Source organism: Hylobates moloch, unplaced genomic scaffold (assembly GCF_009828535.3).
Source record: "Hylobates moloch isolate HMO894 unplaced genomic scaffold, HMol_V3 SCAFFOLD_2, whole genome shotgun sequence".
Classification (NCBI taxonomy): Eukaryota; Metazoa; Chordata; class Mammalia; order Primates; family Hylobatidae; genus Hylobates; species Hylobates moloch.
In genome coordinates this window covers 140,333,435-140,358,219 of record NW_026652277.1, presented here as the reverse complement: position 1 = coordinate 140,358,219, position 24,785 = coordinate 140,333,435, and the positions used below count along the sequence as shown (strand labels likewise).

General features: G+C 37.6%; 1 protein-coding gene across 9 annotated transcripts in view; it reads right to left on the bottom strand.

The window, feature by feature from the left end:
- The window catches only part of PKIB (cAMP-dependent protein kinase inhibitor beta), a 230,635-nt gene that overhangs the window by 96,560 nt on the left and 109,290 nt on the right, over positions 1 to 24,785 (bottom strand). For 5 of the 9 annotated variants that reach the window (XM_032157999.2, XM_032158023.2, XM_032158034.2 and 2 more), the window contains exon 1: positions 19,926 to 20,077. The exons of 1 other annotated variant lie outside the window; for it this stretch is intronic. The gene's annotated coding sequence lies outside the window, so the exon portion shown is untranslated. 3 more of the 9 variants (XM_058435537.1, XM_058435538.1, XM_032158009.2) reach the window with 3 other exon arrangements.

The window sequence follows — 24,785 nt, the reverse complement described above, 5'->3', positions numbered from 1 at the left end:
TGAAAATGGTAATTTTAATACTGCTTTTTAAAAATTATAGTTAAAATCATATAAAATTTATCATCTTAATCATTTTTAAGCATGTAGTTCAGTATTCTTCACTATATTCATATTGTTATACAACCAATCTCCACAACTTTTTTGTCTTGCAAAACTGAAACTTCATACCCATTAAACTACCATCTCCATTTCTCTTTTCAAAACCCCTGACAACCACCATTTTACTGTTTCTATAAATTTTACTATCTAGATAGTTTTATAAGTTGAATCGTATAGTATTTGTCTTTTTGTGAGTAGCTCATTTCACTTAGCATAATGTTCTCAAAGTTTATCTATGTGGCAGCAGGTGTCAAGAATTTCTTTCCTTTTTTAGGCTGAATAAAGCCTTAAATAAAAATACTCCAATGTATATATCATATTTTGTTTATGTATTCATCCATTAATGGACACTTGAGTTACTTTCACCTTTAGGATATTATAAATAATGCTACTATGAACATGGGTGTACCAATATCCCCTCAACACCCTGTTTTCAAATCTTCTGGATATATACACAGAAGCAGAATTGCTAGGTCCTATGATAATAGTATTTCTTATTAACATAATTTTTTACAATAGTTTTGATTTACAAAAAAGATTTGAAGATAGTACAGAAAGTTCTTATACTGTTCCATACCCAGTTTCCCCTATTATTATTATCTTACATTAGTATGGTACATTTATTACAATTAATGAACTAATATTGATATGCTATTGTCAACTAAATCCCATACTTCATATCTCTTTAGTTTTTATCTAATGCCCTTATGGTATTTCAGAGTGTCATTTAGGATACCCCATTACATGTAGTCATCATGTTTCCTCTTTACTGTGACATTTTCTTAGACTTTCCTTGTTTTTAATGACCTTAATAGTTTGACAGATATTTTGTAGAATGTCTTTCAATTGGGATTTGCCTGATGTTTTTCTCATGATTAGACTGTGGCTATGAGATTTTGGGAGGAAGGCCACAGAGTAAAAGTGCCATTTTCATCACATCATATCAAGGGTCTATAATATCAGTATGGCATCACTACCGATGTTGACCTTGATGAGATAGTATTTGTCAGGTTTCTCCACTGAAAAGTTAGTCTGCCTCCTGCTGCTTTCCACTGTATTTTTGGGAAAGAAGTCACTATGTGTAGCCCACAATTAAGAAGAGAGGAGTTATTTTCTACCTCCTTGAGGATGTTGTATGTACATAAATTATTTGGAATTCTTCTGCATAAGAGATTTATCTCTTCTTCTCATTTATGTATTCAATTATTTATTCATAATGATATGAACTCATGGTAGATATTATATTTTATACTTTGGATTATAATCCAATAGTACTTTATTATGCTCTGCAAATTGTTCAAGATTGAGTCATCATTAGCTCTTTCAGTTGGCGCCTCTAGTACTTTTCCTGTTAATGCAATACATATTGCATTATCTATCACCACTAAATATTTCAGCCTTGACATCTAGCATATAGCTCTATCTGGGTAACACAGCTCAGAAAAGGCTTATTCAAGTACAATGAAAGACGGAGAGTATTATGAAGCAGGTGTAATGGACATTGTGGTGTGCCACTAGATGCCTCCTTCAGGACTAAACCATTCATTTCCCCTGCTGATTATTGGTGGCTGATGGCCCTCAACTGAAACCTTCCAATTACGAGTTACTGCAGGGCATAAAGAACCTGCGCTGAGCCCTCATTTGGGCTGATTCTGAGGGCACATCACAGCTGCTGAGTTTCCCATGGAATCAGCTTTCCCCTCTAACCTTTCCTGTATACACAAACAACACTAGGTAACCTCTAGTAAGGGAGATAAGGTGAAAGTCAGTATACTGAACACAAGCAACTGGAAAGAAATTGGTTACAGAGAGGAGAGAATTTAAATTGTGAAAAATGTAGTGAGTCAGGTCCGGCTAGGTTATAAGGAATCCTGAAAGCCAGGCAAGATGTTTATGATTGAACTGGTAGGCAATAAGTCTATCTGGGGGTGCAGTCCAATAAAGTATGATGTAGCCATAGGAAGAAATAGCATCTAGATATAAGAAACCAGAAATTGTAGCTAACATTTAGACTAGCTATTAATGCACAGGGCATACTTTGTATCCACTATGTCATTAAATCTTCATTACAACTATTAAGATCTCAATTTTGCAAATGACAAAACTGAAGCCCAAAAATATTCAGTAACTTACCCAAGATCACATAGCTAAGAAGCCCACTGGAGAGATTCAGACTTTGCTCTGTATTACTCTTAAAGTAATGCTATTCAACTCAGCAAGTCTTAAAGAATATGTAATCATAAGACATGGCAAATGTTTCATAAATGTTAAATGAAAGAACTGGATACATTTGATATACAATAGAATCACAATTTTGTTTTTTAAAACTATATATGTTAATCCCATACATAACAAAATATGAATGTTTTCTGTAAGATGATATACAGTTAAAATCTTGTATGAGTTTACTTATTTATTTTCCCTATTTTATATATTTTATAAATTAAATCATGTTCTTTCCTAATCAGAAATAAATTAATGATATTTTATAAAAAGAAGTTTTCTTTATCAGTAAATGAGGGATGACCATGAAAGTGTCTATGTTACATCAAGAAAGGATGTAGAACAATTAACTGTCTGTAAGACTGAAGAAAAATGAATGAAGGCCATTTGGGGTAATAAGCCAAGTGTTTTAGTTTGTGACTAAAAGCTGACAAACGTTAAAGATGCCAAAAGAATTTATGCCAGGGTTGATTGTTGATTTGGATAGGGAGAAAAAAGAGTCAGATATACCCCAGAAATTATCCAGAAAAGGAAGAATTGGTAAGAAAAGTTGGAAAGAACATGATGAGTTCAAATTAAGACATTCAGGTATTCAGTGAGTGTGATTCAACCAAGAAGAGCTTATCCAATAGGCAGATGGGAAACAATATTAACAGTAAATACAATCAATTGATCAAATCCAGGGGAGTAAATCAGGGAGTAACTTATGAAGTATACATTTGAACTCATGCATTTAAACAAGCCAACAAAAGTGTAGAAATTAATTAGAGAAGAGCAGAGTGCTAGGACTAAAACCCACAGAAGTTAAAATTTGGTGAGATGATTTTTTCTTTTTTTTGAGACGGAGTCTCACTTTGTCGCCCAGGCTAGAGTGCAGTGGCACCATCTCGGCTCACTGCAAGTTCCGCCTCCCGGGTTCACACCATTCTCCTGCCTCAGCCTCCCGAGTAGCTGGGACTACAGGCGCCCACCAACACGCCCAGCTAATTTTTTTTTTTTTTTTTTGTATTTTTAGTAGAGATGGGGTTTCAGCGTGTTAGCCAGGATGGTCTCCATCTCCTGACCTCGTGATCCACCCGTCTCAGCCTCCCAAAGTGCTGGGATTACAGGCATGAGCCACGGTGCCTGGCCAAGATGATTGTTAATCAGAGTTTAGAAAATTTAAATTGTCCTTTGAATTGCATAGGTGTTATCAGGTAACAAAAAACAACTCTCAATGTGGTATAATTTTTATTTGAAAGTTATCACCCCATATTAAGAAGGGTCTGTGTGTTCATTCATTCATTCATTCATATATTAAAAAACAATATTTACTGAGTGCTTCCCTTGTATGAGAACTTGTACAAGTTGTGATAAAATGTGGTTGTTTGGATCCCTTGGCCACATAGGGCTAGCAATAAATAACAAAACATTAACACAAATAGACCACACAAAAAACATTCTGCTTCATCTGTCCAGAATGCACATTTCCTTTTGCTCTTCCTGGAAGGCTGTGGGCCATCCTTAATGGCCCAACTCAAATGCTGCCTCTTCTGTGAAGCTTTAGGAATTGTTCCAGACTGGTATTAATCATAATCTCTGTCCCCAAATCATTCTTCTCATGACTCTCTGATGCTTTCTGTTACAGCTGTGTTTGATAGTCTTCCCCAGAGCCTGTGAACACCTTGAATGGCAATGTTTTATTCAATTATCTGCAGGACTTAGGACAATATACTGTAGGTATTCAGTAAGTGATCATTGAATGGAAATTCACAAATCTTTACTCATATTAGCAAAAGGTATAGAATAACTTTAAAGAATATTTGCAAATGTGTTTTACACTCACTTTTGCTCCATAAAGTTCAAAAAGGATGAATTTATACAGTTGTGAAAATGTGAACCACTAAAGTATATTGATTAATAAGCGTTCATAACAAAATTAGCATTATTCTATTCAACTTCTCTTATTTACCTACTATTAATTTTTCATTTCATTGACTTCTAATCTATATCTATCTGTCTATCTATCTATCTATCTATCTATCTATCTATCTATCTATCTGTCTATCTACCTATCTATCTATATTTTGAAATTGGATCTCTCTCTGTCACCCAGGCTGAAGTGCAGTGATGCAATCCTGGCTCACTGCAGGCTTGACCTTCTGGGCTCAAGTGATCCTCCCATCTCAGCCTCCTGAGTAGCTGGAACTACAGGTGCATGCCACCACACCTGACTAATTGTTGTATTTTTTGTAGAGATGGAATTTGTCCATGTTGCCCAGGTTGGTCTCAAACTCCTGGGCTCAAGCTAAGCACCTGCCTAGGCCTCCCAAAGTGCTGGGATTACAGGTATGAGCCACTGAAGCTGGCCAATCTAATCTGTAGTCTATTTATTTCCCTATTATATATGCTTGATTTCTACAACTGTGACAGTTTTTAAACTAAACTTGGCAATTGCTACATTTCCATAGTTTTTTTAAAAAAGTTAATTAATTATTATTATTATTATTATTAATTTTGGAGACAGAGTCTTTCTCTGTTGCCCAGGCTGGAGTGCAGTGGGGCAATCTCAGCTCACTGCAACCTCCCCCTCTCGGGTTCAATCGATTCTCCTGACTTGGTTTACCAAAGTCCTGGGATTAAAGGCGTGAGCCACCAAGCCAGGCCCCATAGCTTTTTAATTTACATAAAATTGCAAATAACCTGCTTTATACATTTATGGGCAAATCTTTTTATCTACCATGTGGTAGATACAATGGAGGAAACACAGACCCACTTTTGTGGAAAGGAGGGTAAGAACTAGACTAGTTGATTTAAAAATATACAGAAATGACCAAAATCCAATTTATCTGAAAGTTTTTATTCAAGTACTAAAAGCCTCAGTAGGTGAAGAATGAATAAAAACGAACTGATAAAAATGACTAAGAATTAGAGATATACTCATCTTTCAGGTATCAGTTTACACAACTAGTTAAACATCTAATTGTCTTCTTAGATTCAAGTCAAAACCATAAACATTTTTAATAGGCTAGGTAAAATCAGGTTTTCTTAATTGAAAAGGTAACATCTGCATTGTGCAACTGCTTTTACATAGTAGTTTGGTAAAGTTGACTCAAAGTCTTAAAAATGTTGACAAACTTTAACCCGTTAATTCCACTGTGAAACTCCTTTCACACTTCAGGTCCCCAGGATAAACCTCTTTTTACTTTGCTACTGTCAGGAGGAAAAGGAGATAAAGGGATTTTGACATTTAACAAACACCTGTTCTGTATCATGAACCTTACTAGACACCTTGCATTTTAGTCCACTTAATCATTGCAATTAGTCTATCACAGAGTGGACCTTTTGCAAAGCTTAAAGATAGTGAGATGCATCCCTAAGATCACACAGCTAATAAGTCCCAGAGCTGGGATTCAAACTCAGCTCTGTTCAACTCTAAAGCCCACAATTAATCCACTACACATCATGGTGCCTCACAATATTCTTGGCTTTTGACCTGGCTTTTATATATATTTTCTCCTCTATGTGATTTTTCTCTTATGATTAAATGACCATTTCTTGATACTTAATATTTTGCTTTATATCTCAAAGCTCTAAGAAATATGAATGTTTTTGGAGAATTGACTCAAAAGCAGTTCATAGATGTATTCATTACCTCTAAGTTTTCTTTTAAGTTTTAAGGATTTCCTCTTCCTTTATATCTCATATCAAAGACAATATGTCTTCACATCTTATACTGGAGAGAAACAAGAGTACTAATATGCCCCCTGAATTTATGTTTCATGTTCATAGGATGTGGATGGATATAAAGAAGCTTGATCAAAAAGGTTTCCTGCTATGGACTATGGCCTAAAGAATAAAATAAGCAAAATTTGTTACCTAAATGATTTTGTAATATTCAATCTCTTGCATTCTTTCATCATACCATTATAACTTAACAAACATGTTTGCTTTGGATTTTGATTAAGTTGCCCTCATGAAATAATTTGGTGCTTACAATATATTGTCATGTTTGAGAACATGAATTCTGAAGACAGACTTAATGATTATAAATCTTTACTGTGTACACTTGGCCAAGTTACTTAAACTTTCTGGAACAGTCTAGGCTTCCCTATAAGTAAAAATATCTATAATAATAGTATTTATCACATAGAGTTGTTAGGAGGTTTAAATGACATACTGAATTATTGTCACAAAGAAAAATGCCTGGCACATATTGTGTTTAATATGTTTTAGATTTATTAATACTCTTACACAAGAAAGATAAATGGATTGCTCCTGCCAATGAAATATATGATAGAAACAGTAAAAAAAATCCATCTTAAAAGTAGCTTTAAGTATGATATCTTAGAAAAAAACTTAATTGTTCTATTACTATTTAGGTAATACCTTAGAAATAACTTGAATTGAATGATCTTCAACATATTTGTGTATACGTATGTGTGTAAAGTATCTGGGTGCAAGGCTTGAGGGATATTTTCAAGTTTTTAAGTATTTTTTTTAATAATGTAGATCCTACAGAGAGTACAGATCTCAAAGCCAACAAAGAGGCTTCCCTTTTGTATACAGAACAAAGCCGTGCCTCCTCATCCTTTGAATCAGTAGGCAAACAGTTACAGCCCAAGGCCAGAAGTACTGAGTAAAAAAGTGGTGGGAGGGAAAGAGCTGGCAACATTATTTCTCAAATCTGACAAGGCACATTTCTCTACTCCACATTTTAGCCTTTGATGCAACTGTGCATTACTTCAACATACTGATGATGTTATGTCTTGATCTTTAAAACATGTGCCTGGATCTTAAGAAGAACCCATTGCTCAACACTGGCAGAACTCAGCCTTCCTTACAAGAGCTAATTAGTTTCAACTTCTTGTCAACTCTCCTAAAGAGTAATTTATGTGCTGTGTTAAAGATTAAAAATAAAATAAGACATGGTCCTCGTGAATTGTTATTTTCTGACCTTTCTATACAGAAAGAAAATTCAAAGAATATCTCAAATATTAGTGGCAAATTATTTTATCGATATTAAATCAAATACTCTGACATTCAGGCCCACATGACCAAAGTAAGAATTTGCTTGGCGGGTTTTCTCAAACATAAATGTTTGCTCTGGCTTAATAATGCTAACTGGAAAGTTACGTATTCCATGCAGCATAAAAAATTACTTTGCATTGACCCAGAAAACTCACCTTGCAAATAAGCCTGAAGAAGAAAGAAACTGAAATCAAAGTATTTGAAATGAGAACTCTAGCTGCCAGAACTACCTGCCCTGCCCCAAGTTCATGTTTAATTAAATCTACATCAATAATTCCATAAATCACTTGCACATTCAGAGAACCTAAGTTATCTTCTCTGATTCTAAGGTCAAATACTTACTAACAACCCTCATGCCTCTGGGGGATGTTTGGCCCGCTGCCAGACTGTACTACTTCTCTGGTGGGGGTGAGCCCCCACTACTGCAAAATGCCATGGAGGATGAAGCACCACTAGAGCATTCGTTGCTCAGCAACAACCCCTTATGACTGATTCATGGGGACTGCTAAGCATCAGGGCTGCGTCTGACCTAGCTGTTCCCAGTGTACCCCCAGCTCACTGTCTCTAAGAGGGCCAGGTTAACAAGGGGTCAGGGGCCCTAAGTGACTGGTTACATAATCTATACACACACTTTTCAGAATGTTCCCCAGTGATAGCTAAATAAAAATCAGAGCAGAGCTAGTTCCTACCTAAAGGATACCCTTGAATGTATCCTACATTTAAACTCTATCCTTGAATCTTTGGAGTAGCTGTCAGAAAAACTAAAGCATCGGAACAAAAATCTTTGGCAAAAATAGTCTAAGTATTTACAAAAAAAAAAAAATGAAGAAGGCTGTTCCTTTTAAATTATGACTTTGAAACTTTCCATAATTTTATAGAATTTTGCTATTTACCGAGTTTGTGCTAACACAAAAAAATGGGGAAAACATATTTTAAGAGTTAAATCACATGATTCTTATGGAAAACTTATTCCTAAAATATTTTAACACATAACTCGTGTTTAAGTACAGCAATTTCTAGGAAGGGCCTTCAGTTATCTACAGTTAAACCCACACTTCATGTCTTTAGTCCTGACTTCTCCTTAGTTCCACACACCCTAACTCAAATTCAACAAATCTAAATTAGTCATGCATCTTTAATCCATATGTGACTTACTTCTTAGAAGGCAACCACCCAGTCAATCTATCTAAAAATTTATCTACTCAGAACTTGAGTCCAGCCCTCCTCGTATTTCCTCTAATATCCTTTACTTCTCTGTAATGGAGGAAGAGACATGTGCTCTGAGGGACACGGGCTTTCAGCCAGTACACTACTGTACAAATAAGATTCCATTTTTCCTGTAATTTGAAACGTTCAATCAAGTCCAAGCTACTTAGCATAATAGGCAAAGCACTTCTAAATCTATTTCCTATCAGATTTCCAGCTACATCTCCTGTCACTGTCCCTTAGTGTGCACATTCTATTATGTTGAATTAACTCTAGTTCCCTAAACATATGCTGCACTTTAAGTCTCTTTCGTTTTCCTAGAACACTTTCCCCTTTACCTGGCAAACTAGTGGTTATCTTTCAAGATCTAACAATAGCATCACCTCTACAGAGAAACCACTCCTGATATTAGGATCACTTATAACCACCTCTGGACATGTCTATACGTGATTCATACTACTATGGTGGCTTTCATCACATCGTGTTTGCAGTTATTTACCTATCCAACACTAATCCTGTGCTCTTGAAGGGCTAGAACCTTGTTCTGCTCAACCGGATATCCTCAGGCCTGGCATATTCCTTAGCATCAAGGAGGTATTTATACTATAATTTATTAAGATTAGGGAACGGTACTCCTAGGCAAAATTGTAAAATAAATGAGGATTGGGCATCTCTCTGTTTTTAATCTCATTAATCCCCCCAGAAGCCATTAATCTATAATATCAGAGACAGGTAGTAAAGTAATTAACCAAAAACTAAAAAAGTAAATCTCCTGACCTCTAAGCTGGTCTTCCTCCTCTTAAACTGTGATGAGTCATTGTAGGGTAAATAAGCCAATATCCCGCAGTGATCTAATCCATCCGGTAGTAGGCTAAAATGACCAGATTGCCTGTACTCCTTTTATTATAATCATAATAACAAGAAACTCAAGGGAACTACATGGTCAGGTAAGTAAATCATCAAAAGCTGGTCTGGATCTGGTCTCAGGGAAGATAACTTTTCATTCAGATAAGCAAATCTTGAAGTACTTTATGCAGAAATCTTTGGTGCAACTAAAATAGGGAAAATAATATAAAACAAAAAATTTAGAGCTAAACAAAAATAAAAAAAGGTATTTCAATTTTTAAAAATCCTAATTAAAAATTTACAAAACAGCATTTACTCAACATCTGCCTCCCTCAACATACTAATTAAAAAATTAAATAGGAACACGAGCAAACAAGGCACAAAAGTCCATGAATGCAGCAGCCGGGCATAGTGTCACAAAGCCACTCAACCTCTTACCTCACCGCCTCAGGAGCTAGACATGTATAACCACTTTCATGCCTTTTGTGGAACTTCTTGATTCTACACATATGCTTATGCAACTATATTCTCAAGTATTTTGATACTAGCAGTAAACGATTGTCTAAGTTAAACCAAGCAACACAAATTCTGATCAATGGAAAGCTGAATTATTAGCCTATCTGTGTTAAGAAACCAAGAGAATTCTTAGTCTATAATGAGCTTTTCGGTTCTATATACTTCTGAGTCTGTGCTTCTTTGACTAGGTTCTCTTCGGAATACATTTGGGAATTCCAAAAAACACACACGACCACATGGTAAGTGAGAGGTCAGGATGTTGGCTGTACATAGGAAGGCACAAGATTTAGGACAGAAGAAGGATGGGAGAAGATGACTGTACACCAATTACTAGCGTGTTCAGAAAAGGAGGGGTTTGTTCAGGTGCTAAACCCTCAGCAATGATGATAGAAATGAGAAATGGTAGAGGATGGTATAGCCAGAGTGCTCAAAGGAGCGGGAGTGAGTATAAGAGGGTGGAAAAATATTGTACAGGCGGCATACGGGGGCATGAAGGGAATGTGCCCCCCTCTACTACTCTGAGATTATAAAATTGAAAATAATAAATAGTCTCCAATAGAAAGGGCTGAAGGGGAAGTAAGATACCCAGGGGAGAGTCAAGCTTCAGGGCTAGGGGAAAAGGTGGAAGTTAATAATATAGATTAATTTATTATTATTGAACAGTTGTTCCAGGTACCATGATGGAATGGTTTTGAAGGAAGAATACAAAGGAGACGTTGGGTCAAGGGGGAGGTAGCAAAACATATAACAAAGTTTCAAGACAAAGAGAAAAAATGAGCAGGTGAATGATAAAATCAGAGACTTGAAGCATTTGAAAATTAGCTGTTTTTCAGGACCAACAAAATTACATGTTCCAAAACTGGTAATGTGGTAATTTAGGAAAGCTGGATGCTATGATAAGGGTTATAGAAATTTTTTCCTTCTAGGGCTCAGGTTGTGAGTGGCAGATGTGGATGAAGGGGGAGCAGTCAAAGAGCCTGCAGTCATGTCTGCATTCTAATGCATTCTAATGGTGGGACAGCTATGAGAAAGGTAGGTTCCAAGGCAGGTGCAGGGGTGAGAAGGCACAGGATGCTATTCAAATCAATGGGGAGGGAATCCATTATAGGACAAATAGCTATAAAAAAGGCTAGCCATTAAATAATAATAATAATAATAATAAGGTAAGATCCCCACTTTATTTCTTACTAAAATAACTGCCAATGGATTAAAATTTTAAATATAAACAAAAGATGTAAAAAGTACTATAAGCAAATGTAGGGGAATACTTTTACAAGTGGGAAAACCCGTCTTAAACTTCAAACTATGTGAGAATAGATTGATAACTTTGACATCCTTAAAAAATTAAGTATCCTACAAAGCAGTGCACCCTAAATCATTAATGGTAAAAAGAAAACATTTAAAATTTGTAAAATAGACATACAAAAAGTTAATATATTTATCAATAAAAAGCTCTTGCAAACAGATTGAAAAAATTGGCAAAGAGTATAAAATAACAATTCATAAAAATAACTAAAAATATTCTGCCTCACTACCAATTAAAGAAATACAAATGTAGCTATATTTTCCCACTGATTTCTAAATTTCAAATTTTTGAAACTGTATTAGTATGTTAGTAAAGGTATTATTTTGAATGTAAACTGCACAGGCTTTCTGAAGATATTTTGTAAAATATATCAAAACTCTTTAAAAATTAACATCCTCTGATGCAGCAATTCTATGTCTAGAAATTTATTCAAAGGAATTAATCAAATAGGTATATATGATGTATCAAAATTATGAACAGAGTTATCTACTATGCTATTGTTTATAAAACTGAACTTGGTAACTTTCTGTAGAGTCACCAGAAAATTAGTTAATGGAGCCATTAAAAAACTGTAATTTATACTAAGATGATTTATTAAGTAGGAAACAGGAAATGTGATATGATAATTTTTTGCTTTTTAAAAAAGTTGTGTATATGCAAAGAATAATTTTATAGTGATTACTTCTAGTTAGTGGACAAATCAAATATAAGTAGACCTTCTTTTTCTTAAAACTATTCTGAAATTTCTGATTTTCATTGCAATGTATATTATCTCTAAAACATTATTAAAAAAGGTTAAAGGTTAGGACTCGGTAGTATTTTAAGTGGTAAACATTACTTGCCCAGAAAGTAACATGTGGAATAATTCATTATTATATAATGACAAAGAGTTGACAAAGAGATGAGATTGAAAGAAAGAAAAAGATGTTTGAGGGTATTTTCATGTCTGTGATTCTTGGTGAAGAATTTGTAACAGTAAGCACATACTGCCCTTGAAAAAGTTGAACTCTACATTTAAATACTGCTAATAGCTAAAGTAATGAATTTTAATCGTTTGGGTATGTTTCTCTTTTATTTTGTTTTCTCATTTCTGAGTTAAATCAATGATTACCACAGGGTGCAGTGAAATTAGAATGTAGCCTTTCAGCAAACTAGAAAGTGTTTCCTATCTTTATGATCTGAAATTTTATCTAACCAAAAACTGTTTCATAGGATACTACACATTCTTTTAAGAAATGTTATTTTCTTTAATTTGCTGTTTCTACTCGTTTTTACACTGGCAATAGTAATTTTAAGAGGAAGAAATGTAGGATACAAACTGTACACCATTGTTACACTAATGTAAAAAACATCCTTACAAATGTACAAAAAGTGGAAGATACCCAATATTAAAACAATTATGGATGCATGTGAGAATTAAAATAAAAAACATCTTGATGTACTTAATAAAGTAAATCTTTTTAACAGTCCTTATGTAAAATAATTCTAGATATCCTTAGACATAGCCTAAACTGTTGTCATCAAACTTAATTCGTATACCAGATGAGTCATATTAAAACAAAAACCTACAAAAAGAAAACAAATCAACTAACAATTAAGACCAATAATATTATTGAAAGAAAATATGAAAAGTTTTCATCAAGTTGGGATAAATTAAAATACTTTTTTAAAGAGTTGGTAAAAATAAATATCTATGAGTAAAAACAATGCTTTGTTTCCTCCAGTGTTTCATTGAATACTGAAAGGTTTACTTTTCCTTTCAAAGCATTCAAACCTAGAACCCAAAATATGAATCTCTCAGAGTTGAAACAAACTATGCTGGGTTTTACTTGAAGCTTAATATTCTTTGGCAAAAGTCCACAAGCATCTCAGGGAGCTGACCCAGATCCACCGTGCCAGAAAACTATTCCGCACTTCCCCTAAAAACTTTCTCCACCACTCCCTGAGGGAAATGAATAAAAACGGCTCCCCTCAACCCCCTATTTCCACATGGTTGAATCCATAAGGGACAAATAAGTGAAAAACCTGAAATGATCTGTTTGATTTCAGAGGTGTAGAACTTTGACCACATTAGGTAGTGCATATGGTAGATGCAATACCCATTAACCTGTTGCCTCTTTGCAGCCATATTTACAAGTGATATTGAGGATGAGACCTGAGTGTGTGCTCAGCCAGTGGCTAAGAAGGTCCAATATAAGTGAGTTAGCTGGGCATTTTTACTGAGCGCAAATTAGAAGGGTAGAAAGGCTGTAGATTTAAGAAATAAGCATCAATCAAACTTGGCTTTTAATCTCAGCTCTGCCACTTTCTATTAAATGACTTTGAATAGATACTCTCTTTGCCTACTCATCTTAAAAAATAGAGCAGTAACACCGACTTCACAGATTGGAGAATAAATGAAATTAGTGAAAATGTGCTACAAATTACTATTTATTGATCAATCCCCCAGACTCCAACCCTGGGGGTCTGGCAGATTGCTCAGTAAACCGTAGTTTCCTTTCTCTTAACGTAACAGTTATTTCCATAGAAAGAAAAAATAACTACTCACCCTTAAAAACATCTCAAGCTTCTATTACAGATTGAAAACATTGTATGTTCAAGGCCTCCACTTTTGTCCTTAACCCAATCCCCTTTACTGGAAAGCAGCTCCATAAATTATCTTTTCTATACTTAACAGCATCTCCCACACTAATGACTCCTAAAGCCAGGACAAAGGCTTTCTTTTAAATATTAAACAAAAATAAATTGGACACTGTGTCGTGATTCCCTGCATACCCAACCGTCTCCTCCATCTTTCACCTACAATCCTGGGAGGACTACTGGACACTAGCTGATCCTATCTCCTTACTTTCCATTTCCCTCTCACGCAGCACAATCTGGCTTCAACCTTCCAATCATAAAGCCATTACTCTTACTTTCTACTTGTCAAAACAAAAGTCCCTTCAACCCTTCTCCTATTATGTCCTCTTATGTCTATGACTTGTTGATCATGCCACACATTTTGAAGCTCTATATACCTTTGTCGCTATGACAATGCCCTTTCCAGCTTCTCCTCTTGGGCTCTGACTGGAATTCATTTCCCAGGATTCATTTTTCTCCCATTTTCCTTCTGATTCCATGTGCTTCCCATAGGAGATCTCATCATTATATTTACCTACTGCATGCCAATGTCAACTCAATCTGCATCTTCTGAGCTTGTTATACAACAGCTTCTTGGATATCTTCACTCCAATGTATCTTTTACTCACACCCACTGTATTTGTTTGATAGAGCTGCTGTAACAAATTACCACAAACTGAGTGACTTAACACAACAGAAATTTATTTTCACACAGTTCAGAATGGCAGCAATCCAATCAACTGTCAGTAGGGTTGGTTCATTTTTGTGGAATCAGAGGGGAAATCGGTTTTATGCCTCTCTCTTGGTTTCTAGTGGTTGCCAGCAAATCTTGGCATCCCTTGGTTTACAGTTTCATAACTTCAATCTCTCCCAGCATTGTCACGTTGTCTACCCTCTATGTGTCTTTCTCTTTGTGTCTCTTGCCTCTTCTTATAAGGAAACCAGTCATATTGGGTTAAGAGCCCACCTTACTCAAGTATGACCTCATCCTAACTAATTGCATATGTAGTGATCCTATTTCCAAATAAGGTCACATCCTGAGATTCTAGGAAGGATGTGAATTTTGGGGAGACATTATCCAACTCAGTACACCCATGAAGTCGCCCCATTCTTAAATCTGCATGTTTGTAAATTGTGCCAGCTCTCACTTCAAGCCAAGAATCTGAGAAGCACTTTTCATTCTCATGTCTTATTAACTTCATATCCCAACTACCATCAAACTCAATTATTTTCATCTCCTAATATTTCTAGAATCTGAATACTTTTCCTCATCCCTAATTCTGCTGCCCTGACTCATTCAGCATCTCTTGCTTGGCCTACTACAGCAGTCCTTCCAGTAGCCTTCCAATGAAACCTCCTCAGGATTACAACAGTATATACATATGCACAGCTTCATGGCATGTTAGAAAGACATATTTTAATTTTTTTTTCTTTTCACTACTGTGAAAAGTTCTGCTACTTCACTACAATACACAGAATTATCATAGACACCCTTCTTCAAGGATGATGGAACTGAAAAGAAGAGTGGTTTCTGTGGAAGCCCTGGAGTTTATAAATTTTGGCTTGATAGACTTTTTGCAAACCCTTGGAGTGTAACAAAATCCACCATACCTGTAATCTGGCTTTTCATTAGATTTCAAGGCCTTTTTGGGAAAAGTCAGAAAAGTAGGGCTTATTTCAGCATTTTAAAATTTAATATTATACCTGGCTCCAGAAGCTCCATGGTAGAGGTATTTATTCTCATTTTAAAATATAAAATAAACTAATGTAATACACTAATGTAATTGCATGAGTTGCAAGCCCTCTTTACACACACATGCACATACACACACACACACACTGATTTTAAGATTTTATGATTTTAAGAATTTTAAGAATGGTGTTTTCTTCTTCTGAGATGTATTAGCTCAATCCATAAAATTTAATCTAGATGTAAATTATTTTGTGACCATTAAAATATAAGCATACTTGAGAAGACTACCTAATTATTTCCTGTCTTCCATGGTTTTATTCCTGAAGCTATCACACTGGACTTCACTTCTCCCTTTACTTTATCCAAAAAAAAAGAAAGCCTACAGTTTACTTACTCCCACACCCCCATGGGGATGCTTACTCCCACACCCCCACGGGGATGAGAATAGTTTCAACAGCATAGCCGGTAAGAGTGCTTAGAAGAAAGCAGAGACTGCAGGAAGGGAGAGTCCGGGAGGTACAGGAAGGCATCCAGCTCCATTCATATTGTCTGTAGATGCTTCTGTTGCTGCTTCTTCAATTACATTAAAACTATCTTGGCTGCAGACCACATTGTCTTAAAGAATCTCCATTTCCTTGGCCCTCTTTCCAATCTGAGAAATCCTGTTTCTAACAGATCCAGGATTCTAGGTGAGAATACCTCTTCCCATTCAGGAAATTATGCAAATCTAGATTGTTTTATTTTTATCTAAACATCTCTGAACTTTCTTCTCCAACCAAGCACCCAACTCTTGGGCAATGTCACATTTTTACAACTAGGAGTGACTGAAGAACACAAATCCACTCTGCTCTGGGCACATAATACTGCTATTTGCCATTTGACAGCTAGAATAAAAAGTGTACCTCACTTCAGTAAAAAGTAGGATATCCATTTGATTTCTCAAAATCAGCTGTAATTCTTTTTTTTTTTTTTTTCTTTTTTTGACAGAGTCTCACTCTGTCACCAGGCTGGAGTGCAGTGGCACGATCTCAGCTCACTGCAACCTCCGCCTCCTGGGTTCAAGCGATTCTCCTACCTCAGCCTCTCAAGTAGCTAGGACTACAGGTGTGCACCACCACACCCAGCTAATTTTTGTATTTTTAGAGAGATGGGGTTTCACCATGTTGGCCAGGATGGTCTCTACCTCTTGACCTTGTGATCCACCCACCTCAGCCTCCCAAAGTGCTGGGATTACAGGCGTGAGCCACCACGCGGGGCCAAAACCAGTTGTACTTCTAACAAAAATAAAAAATAATAACCGTCTTTGATTTTATGGGGATGTGCAAGTGCTTAACCTAGATTCTTTCCATGTAATGTCACTACCTGGTAATGACTTTTTTAAAGTACATATAACATATGAAAGTGTCTGAAACTAACAGGATTCAGAGGAATATGTACTAATGGGGGAAGTTTTAAAACAGGAAAACAAGATCCCTGGCCTAATATATGATTTTTGTATATGTAAATCACTTACTCTTGGGCCTTAGATCCCTAAATCTACTAATAAAATATGCTTAATTATTATTTAAAATAATTATATGGAATCATGATTAACAATGCTTATCACAAGACATATAGTTCACAAGAGGTATAGTTTATTTTTGATGTTAAGAAAAGAATTTTTGTTTTTTCTAACTCAATTAAAATTTTGCATTGAAGAAATGGAAAACCACCGAATTTATTGTCAAGCCATTCAGAGCTGGCTCAGTCTCAACACTTAAAATACAATTTTCAAACTGCATTCTTTCTCATTTTCAATTGACATTAATGAAAATTTAGTCTTGATTAAGCCTGATTCATGCTCATTTAGCATTAAAAAACATTAGGCAAGAAATATTTCTGAGAAATATTGTGACTTTTTTTTCAAAAGTGTTTGCTGTACCTCAGCTCTAAATTTGAAGAGAAGCAATGGTTCCTCTCCCAAGCCTCTCTCTACATACATATAACATCATATATGATCCAGTAAGCAATGTTTATTTTTCCAGAATTTTTTACATTTATATATATATATATAACTTCTACAAAAATTACTCTACAGTGTTCTTTAAAAGTTAGACACAAGTTTGACATACAACCCACCAATTTCACTGTTACACATCTACCCAAGAGAAATGAAAACGGGTACTCACAAACACTTGAATGCAAATGTTCTCAGCAGCATGATTCATCATATTCCCATATTGGAAACAACCCAAATGTGCATCCACTAGTAAACTGACAAAATATGGTATATCCATACAATGGAAAACTATTCAGCAATAAGAAGAAATGAAATACTGATACATGCCACAACAGAGCTGAACCCCAAAAACATTATGCTAAGTAAGAGAAGCCATAACAAAAGACCACATAGTATATCATTCCATTTATATAAAATGTTCAGCAAAGGCAAATCTATAGAGACTAAAGGTAGATTAATGGTTGCCTGGGGATAGGAGTGGGAACAAACACATAATGGACATAAGGAATCTTACCAAGTGAGTAAACTGTTCTAAAACCAGATATGGTAATGGTTTTACAATTTTGGAACGTTCTAAAACCAGATATGGTAATGGTTTTACAACTTTTAGAAAATTAACAAATTTTCTAAAACTCACTGAAATATAATTTTTAAATATTATTCACCCTTAAAGGGTGAACTTTATAATATATAAATTATATCTCAATAAAGTTGTAAAAAAATGCTGTAATGCAAACTGCATAAGAATTTAAATAATTCTAAGAACTGTGAGGAAAATTAAACTGATCTATCATTGATCTAAACAATATGTTTGCAATCGACTAAAAAGGAGGAAAAACTCTAACAAAAATGAAATTTGACACATTTTAAAATATTCTGCATAATGTGGTCCACTAGTCTTTGATATTTTATTGAAGAAAGTTGCGGTAAAGATAAGATTGAGAAGTCCATTACTATAAACGTTTTCCAAAAGATTTCCTTTCCAAAACTATACTTTCCTTCAAAATCGAATCTTTTGAACTTCCAAAACACCTTTTTAGCAAATGATCTCTTAAGATAGTGTCACTAGGGGGGCATTGACCAGCACCCGGCACACTAACAGGAAACAAGGTTAATAAACTGCTGGTTTAACCAACCTTGATCCATAACCTACCCCATTTTCCGTGAGCATTATGGTCATCAGTTCTCATGTTAATAATCCAAATGCTGAGCTTTCTAAATATTAAATCCCAGGAGGATTCTTTTTGAATGTGTGGCAATGTCAGTAAGAAGGAAGGCATCTTGTGAAGAGATAAAGTGGACAGATGAATTTTGAAATCTATCTGTACACGAAGAGAAATGCAATACTCGCAATATTTCTAATCCAATACCTTTCAGTATGCAAACCACTGATAAAAGAGTTTTTTTTTTTTTTCCTAGGTGAAAGTTTAAGTGGTCATTCGCCTCAAATCTCCACTTTCCAGTCCTGCACAGACTCCAGCTAATAACACTACCACCTGCAGGGTGTTTTGTTGTTTGTTTGTTGTTTGTTTTAGTAGTTCCCACATGGCTAGTTCACGCATGCACTTTTCTAAAGGACCCGAGTTCCGTTGGCTGCTTTCCCCGGGGGAGCTCTACGAAGACCGGTCTGACCTGGCCCTCTCAGCTCCCTTGGAAGGGACCTGCTGCAAGGCAGGGTCATTTGGCTCCGGAATGCACCTTCAGAATTTCCCCCAAGGGCCTGAACAGCACTAGCATCAGCACCAGCCGGAACCCAGGCCCTCCGCTCCCTCAGCCTCGCGACCACCTGGCACTCGTGTCCCTCCACGCGGCCTGCCGGGGTCCTAGGAGCAGGGAAAATCCAATAGCTAAGGGCAACCCTTGAGTTTACTCGGTCTACCCACCTCCATATTTTATCCAAAGGAATGGACGGAGGCCAGTGAGGTGAGGTGACTTGGCTAAAGCCACACAGCCGGACGCTGGCCGAGCGGGTTAGTACTCGGGTCTCTGCTAACCCCGCGGCCGCTCACGACCACCCGGGGCTTGGTAAGCATCGCCCAGGGAAAAGACTTGGCATTGCTGGCGCGAGAGGCGAAGGACTCAGTGACTTGTGACAGGAGGTCATCAATGACCACCTGCAGGGCAGAGTGGGTAAAAGGCAGGTGACAGACCTCCCACGTCACGCCTGTTGGCGTGAGCTTCCTTTTCACTAAGTACCCTGGCTTGTGAGTTAAACGATGGGTCGGGTCACCCAAGCAAAAGAGGCATCTGCTTCGAACTCCCCCCATACTCGTGCCAGCAGGGCAGAACATAGGAAAGTTGCACTTACCACATCTTCCCTGGGTCAGTCTCCCCCGACTTCCCAAGTCCCACGCCTCCCTCCTTGCACAGGGACACCCACTCACGCGCCCGCTCCACCAGGTACGTACCAGCGCGCGCAGCTGCCTGCCCTGCCCGTGCCCTGGCGCTCGCGCTCGCCCAGCGCTCTGCGGCCCGGAGCTGCGACTCGGGCTCTAGCTCGCTGCCGCCTCTACAGTCCACGGGGATGCGGCCGCGTCTGAGCTACTGGGCTGGGGCGCAGCCAGGCGGTGGCAGCTACTCGGGGGCGGAGGGAGCGGCCGCCGCGTCCCGCCCCCAGGCTACGAGAGCGGCTCCCCAGGCGGTGTCCGGCTCTCCGTGCAAACCAGGCCACCGCAGCACTCCCCGGGGCACGTGCCACGGTGGCTCTTTTCTGCTGGCAGCCTGGGGCGAGCTCTTTTATCCTACTTGTGCGTTAACCACCAACTAATTATCGGTGATCGTCACACAACCCGCGTCCTCCCCGCCCGCCACTCCCAGTTCCCTTGGGCGATGATGAGGTTCTGCTAAGATTTCTGTGACGTGACTGCGGGAATTTCAATTCCCTTCCTGCTTTCCGACGTCGCATCGTGTTTTCTGTCCCGCCGGTTGTACGCGCCCTGAGCAGGGTTTGTGCTCCAGGTGTCATTAAGGTTGCCCTTTGATCTAATGTTGGCTGTTCGGAGAAGATAGGAAGGTACACAGGCTTCTTATCTACGCCCGGAATCTGGGTCTTTGAGTTTGTTAACAGATTATTTTAACAGATTAGGAAACAATATGCAATGGAAACAACTTTTTGTGCAATAAAAGCAGAAAATAATGGATATCAAGTTTCACTTTCAGGTTCTCAATAAGAAAAATAAAGTCGTTACTACTAAGGTCTCATTGTGCTTTTTAAAAGCCATATTACATGGACGACCATACTGCTGATAAAATTTATTTCTCTGCTTCCTGAGAAAGTGGTTTCTCACTGAAGTCTTAAAATCTCCTCTGGTCTCTTGAAACTCTTAATTAGTACCCAAAGTCTTCTCTAATCTCTAGTCTTTACTAATTTGCTCATTCATACTATCTCTGACTTGCCACCCAAAGCCTATGACACCTGCCAATGACCACTTCCAAATTCCCTTTTTAGGCAAAAGCCTAAATATGGAAATATGAAAATCTAATCAGACTAATATTTTATTCAGTGTGTGCTAATGGTAGTACAATCAAGCTCTTTAAATTATTCAATATTCATACCTCCACAATATAGTAATAATTTTCTCTATTTTCAGATAGTAAACTGAGGTTCAGCAAGGTTAGATACTTTGAACAAGGCTAAATAGCTGAGAAGATTCCAAATCAGTTTTGAACTTAGGTCGTTCTGCCTTCAAGATTGATTGACTTCCTTAAATTATACTCTGTTAATAAAGCTTGTGATTTTTATTCTAACTGTGATGTAGGCACATTTTGTTTTGTATTAGGTTAGTGCAAAAGTAATTGCAAAAAAGTGCTGGCAAAAACTGCAACTGCTTCTGCACCCGCCTAATAAAAATATAGTTACTTGTGTGGTTACACAAGCATTAATCAGAGATTGAGAGTTATTTATATCATAGTGTAACTTTAAAACTTATTATCTGGCATATTTCTAAGGCCTGTTATTATTATATTATATAATAACATATATTTTTATTATCTAGGGCAAATTACTCTAATGTTTATTTATTTTAGAGGTACTATGAGAGAGTGATACTAAAATGTTTGAACTTATGAATTATGGTATCATGATTGGATTTTTATGATCCTGCATGTGTATTTCCTATACTTGAAAATTTTGCTTTGTAAAATCTGTATTTTGGGATCAATGTGAGAAAACCACTAGACCTCACTGCTAAGCTTTTAACCTACATATGAAATCATCAGAACCACTGGAATGTATGGCCCATGAAGGCCATATCCTCAACACCTAGAATAGTACATTCACAAAGTAGGTACTCCACAGGCAGTTTTGAAATGAATAAATATTAACCTTGTTTCCACACTTAAGACCAAATAATGACTTATAAGAACACCATTTATAGAATGCTTTTGTCTATTTAGATTTAAGATTTTTGATGGCCTCTCATTTCTACTAGGAAAGTAAGGAGAAGATACGGAAAGGTTTGCAGTAGCTGCTTTTGGGAATGCTAGACACGACCTGACCACAAGTGCAAGGAGGAGTTTTTGAGTCCAAGAATTGGTGGTAGCAGTAATTCCACACAACCATGTGAATTGTGCATTTGTGTCAAATATATGACTTTAAATGCAGAAAGTTTAATCCAACTTTGGGATTGTGCCAAGTGATGTGATGAAAAGACAAGGAGCAAGTTTGGATACTATTTTTAAGAGAGGGCTTTAAGGTTAACAAGAATAAATAGGAAAATAAGTGAGGACAAAGAGGGGAGAAGAAGGAAGAGTCCAAGGACTACAAATCCACATCAAATGAGAGAGATAGGAAGGTAAATTGTAGTCAGGAAATGGGATCGTTTTCTTTGAAGTTTTAGAAGTACAAAGATAGGCAGTTTATGGAAGAGCTAAGGGTGGGGTTGGCTAACATAGAACGAAGATCAAGACATTAGGGACTAAGGTATTGAAGAAACTATATGGACATTGAAGCCACCAACAGTAATACCAGAATAAAAAAAGGAGTGAGTCTGATAACAAACACTTCCGTGAATGTAGTGGACTGATCCAGAACTGAGAGGATGACTATGCAAAGTTGGGGCAGAAGGTGCATATCCAGGGAGGAAAAGCCTAAATGGATCAAGGACTGGTAAAAGAGACAATTAAGACTTCAGAAGTAATACTGGGGAGTTACAAGGATCCCAACACTGCTCCTGTGACCCTAGAATGTGAAACAATGAACAGTCTATATCAAAGGGACATCTAGGGGAAATAGTTCTTAGAAGAAAACTTATTTCCACTTAAGGCCAGAAAATGGAGAAAGCATTGTGTAAATAGTTTATGAGGTTGGTGGTATTTTTCAATATTAAATAAGGATTCTCCAAGGTCAGAGTAGTTAAGAGGTGGGAAGTAGGGCTGGCTTTATGGGTCTACAACCTGTTCAGTTGAGCAGGGATCTACATGTTGTTTGTTTGTTTTTGAGACAGAGTCTGACTCTGTCACCAGGCTGGAGTGCAGTGGCCCAATCTCGGCTTGCTCCAGACTCGGCCTCCCAGGCTCAAGCAATCTTCCCACCTTAGTCTCCAGAGTAACTGAGACTTACGGGCACACATCACCACACCTGGCTAACTTTTGTGTTTTTTGTTTTTGTTTTTGTTTTGTAGAGAGCGGGTTTTGCTATGTTGGCCAGGCTGGCCTCGAACTCCTGGGCTCAAGCGATCCACCTGTCTTGGCCTTCCACAGTGTTTGGATTTCAGGCATAAGCCACGTGGCCTTGCTCAGGATTTACTTTTAAGAAGGCCCTGTGCAATGTTTAGTGCTCTCCTGTCCCTGCCTTGAAATATTTAATAATTTTTTTTTTTTTACCAAGGGGACTTTTCATCTTTTCATCTTTCATTGAGCCTGGCAAATTATGTAACCAATGCTGTGTGGAAGGAGAAATTCTGGCATGGGTGAAGCAAGAATCAGTATTTACCTTCTGGGGATTAAAGTTTGGGAAAGACTAAATGCAGAAGTTTGTATTTTGAGGGGAGACCAAGAGTTGCAGGGAGAAGGATGTGGCTGCAAGGTTTCAAGTGAGATCTAATTTTCACATCTCTTTAGGGCTAGGCTGGCTGACACCTGGGCAGAAGAAGTGGACAGTAGTTACCATCATCCCACTCCATGTTTTTATATGCTAGTGGATTAGTTTTTTTAGGGTTGCCATTAAAAATTACCACAAATTTGGTGACCTACACCAGAAGGAATTTATTCTGTCACAATTCTGGAAGCCAGAAGTCTGAAGTCAAAGTGTTGACAGGGTATCACGTCCTGTGAAGACTCGGGGGAGAATCCTCTTTTGTCTCTTCCAGCCTTTTTTTTTTTGAAACAGAGTCTCGCTCTATCACCCAGGCTGGAGTGCAATGGCGCGATCTCTGCTCACTGCAACCTCTGCCTCCTGGGTTCAAGCGATTCTCCTGCCTCAGCCTCCTGAGTAGCAGGGATTACAGGCACATGCCACCACACCCGGCTAATTTTTGCATTTTTGCAGGGACGGGGTTTCACCATGTTAGCCAGGCTTATCTTGGACTCCTGACCTCAGGTGATCTGCCTGCCTCAGCCTCCCAAAGTGCTGGGATTACAGGCGTGGGCCACCATGTCCAGCCCTCTTCTAGCTTTTAATGGCCACAGGCAATCCTTGATTGTCTTTAGCTTATAGCTACATAACTCCAATCTCTGCATCCATCTTCACATCTTCCCTATGTTTCTTCTCTACTGTCAGCATTGGTATTCTCCTCTTCTTATAAGGACACTTGTCATTGGATTTTGCATTCACCCAGTTCATCCAGGATGATCTCCCCTGGAGATCCTTACCTTAATTGCATCTTCGAAGATCCTTTTTCCAAGTAAAGTCAAATTCACAGGTACCAAAGGTTAGGTCATGGACATATCTTTTTAGAGACCACCATTCAGTCCACTGTAACCAAGTCTATGGAGGCCAGAGGAATAGCAAGCCTGGATGACACTGGCATGATAGCTCTTCAGGTCTATTTGGCAAAGATAACTACAATAATATGAACCTTATCAATGTTTCTAAAGCTTTCAAACTGTGACATTTAATACATATGAAAATCAGAAGATTAGAGCTGCCCAGAGTCTTTATACCCCTGAGAGTAGCTATCTGCCTTGGGGACAAAAACCACAGAGAAGTCATGTACCTGAGACAGTGAGAAGTGTGGTTACAAAGAACTGAGGAAGTGGATTCTCCACTCCTCCTCTTGGAGGGGAGGGGAGGATTCGCCCACTGTCCATTCCAGAGGATGTGTGTGGTT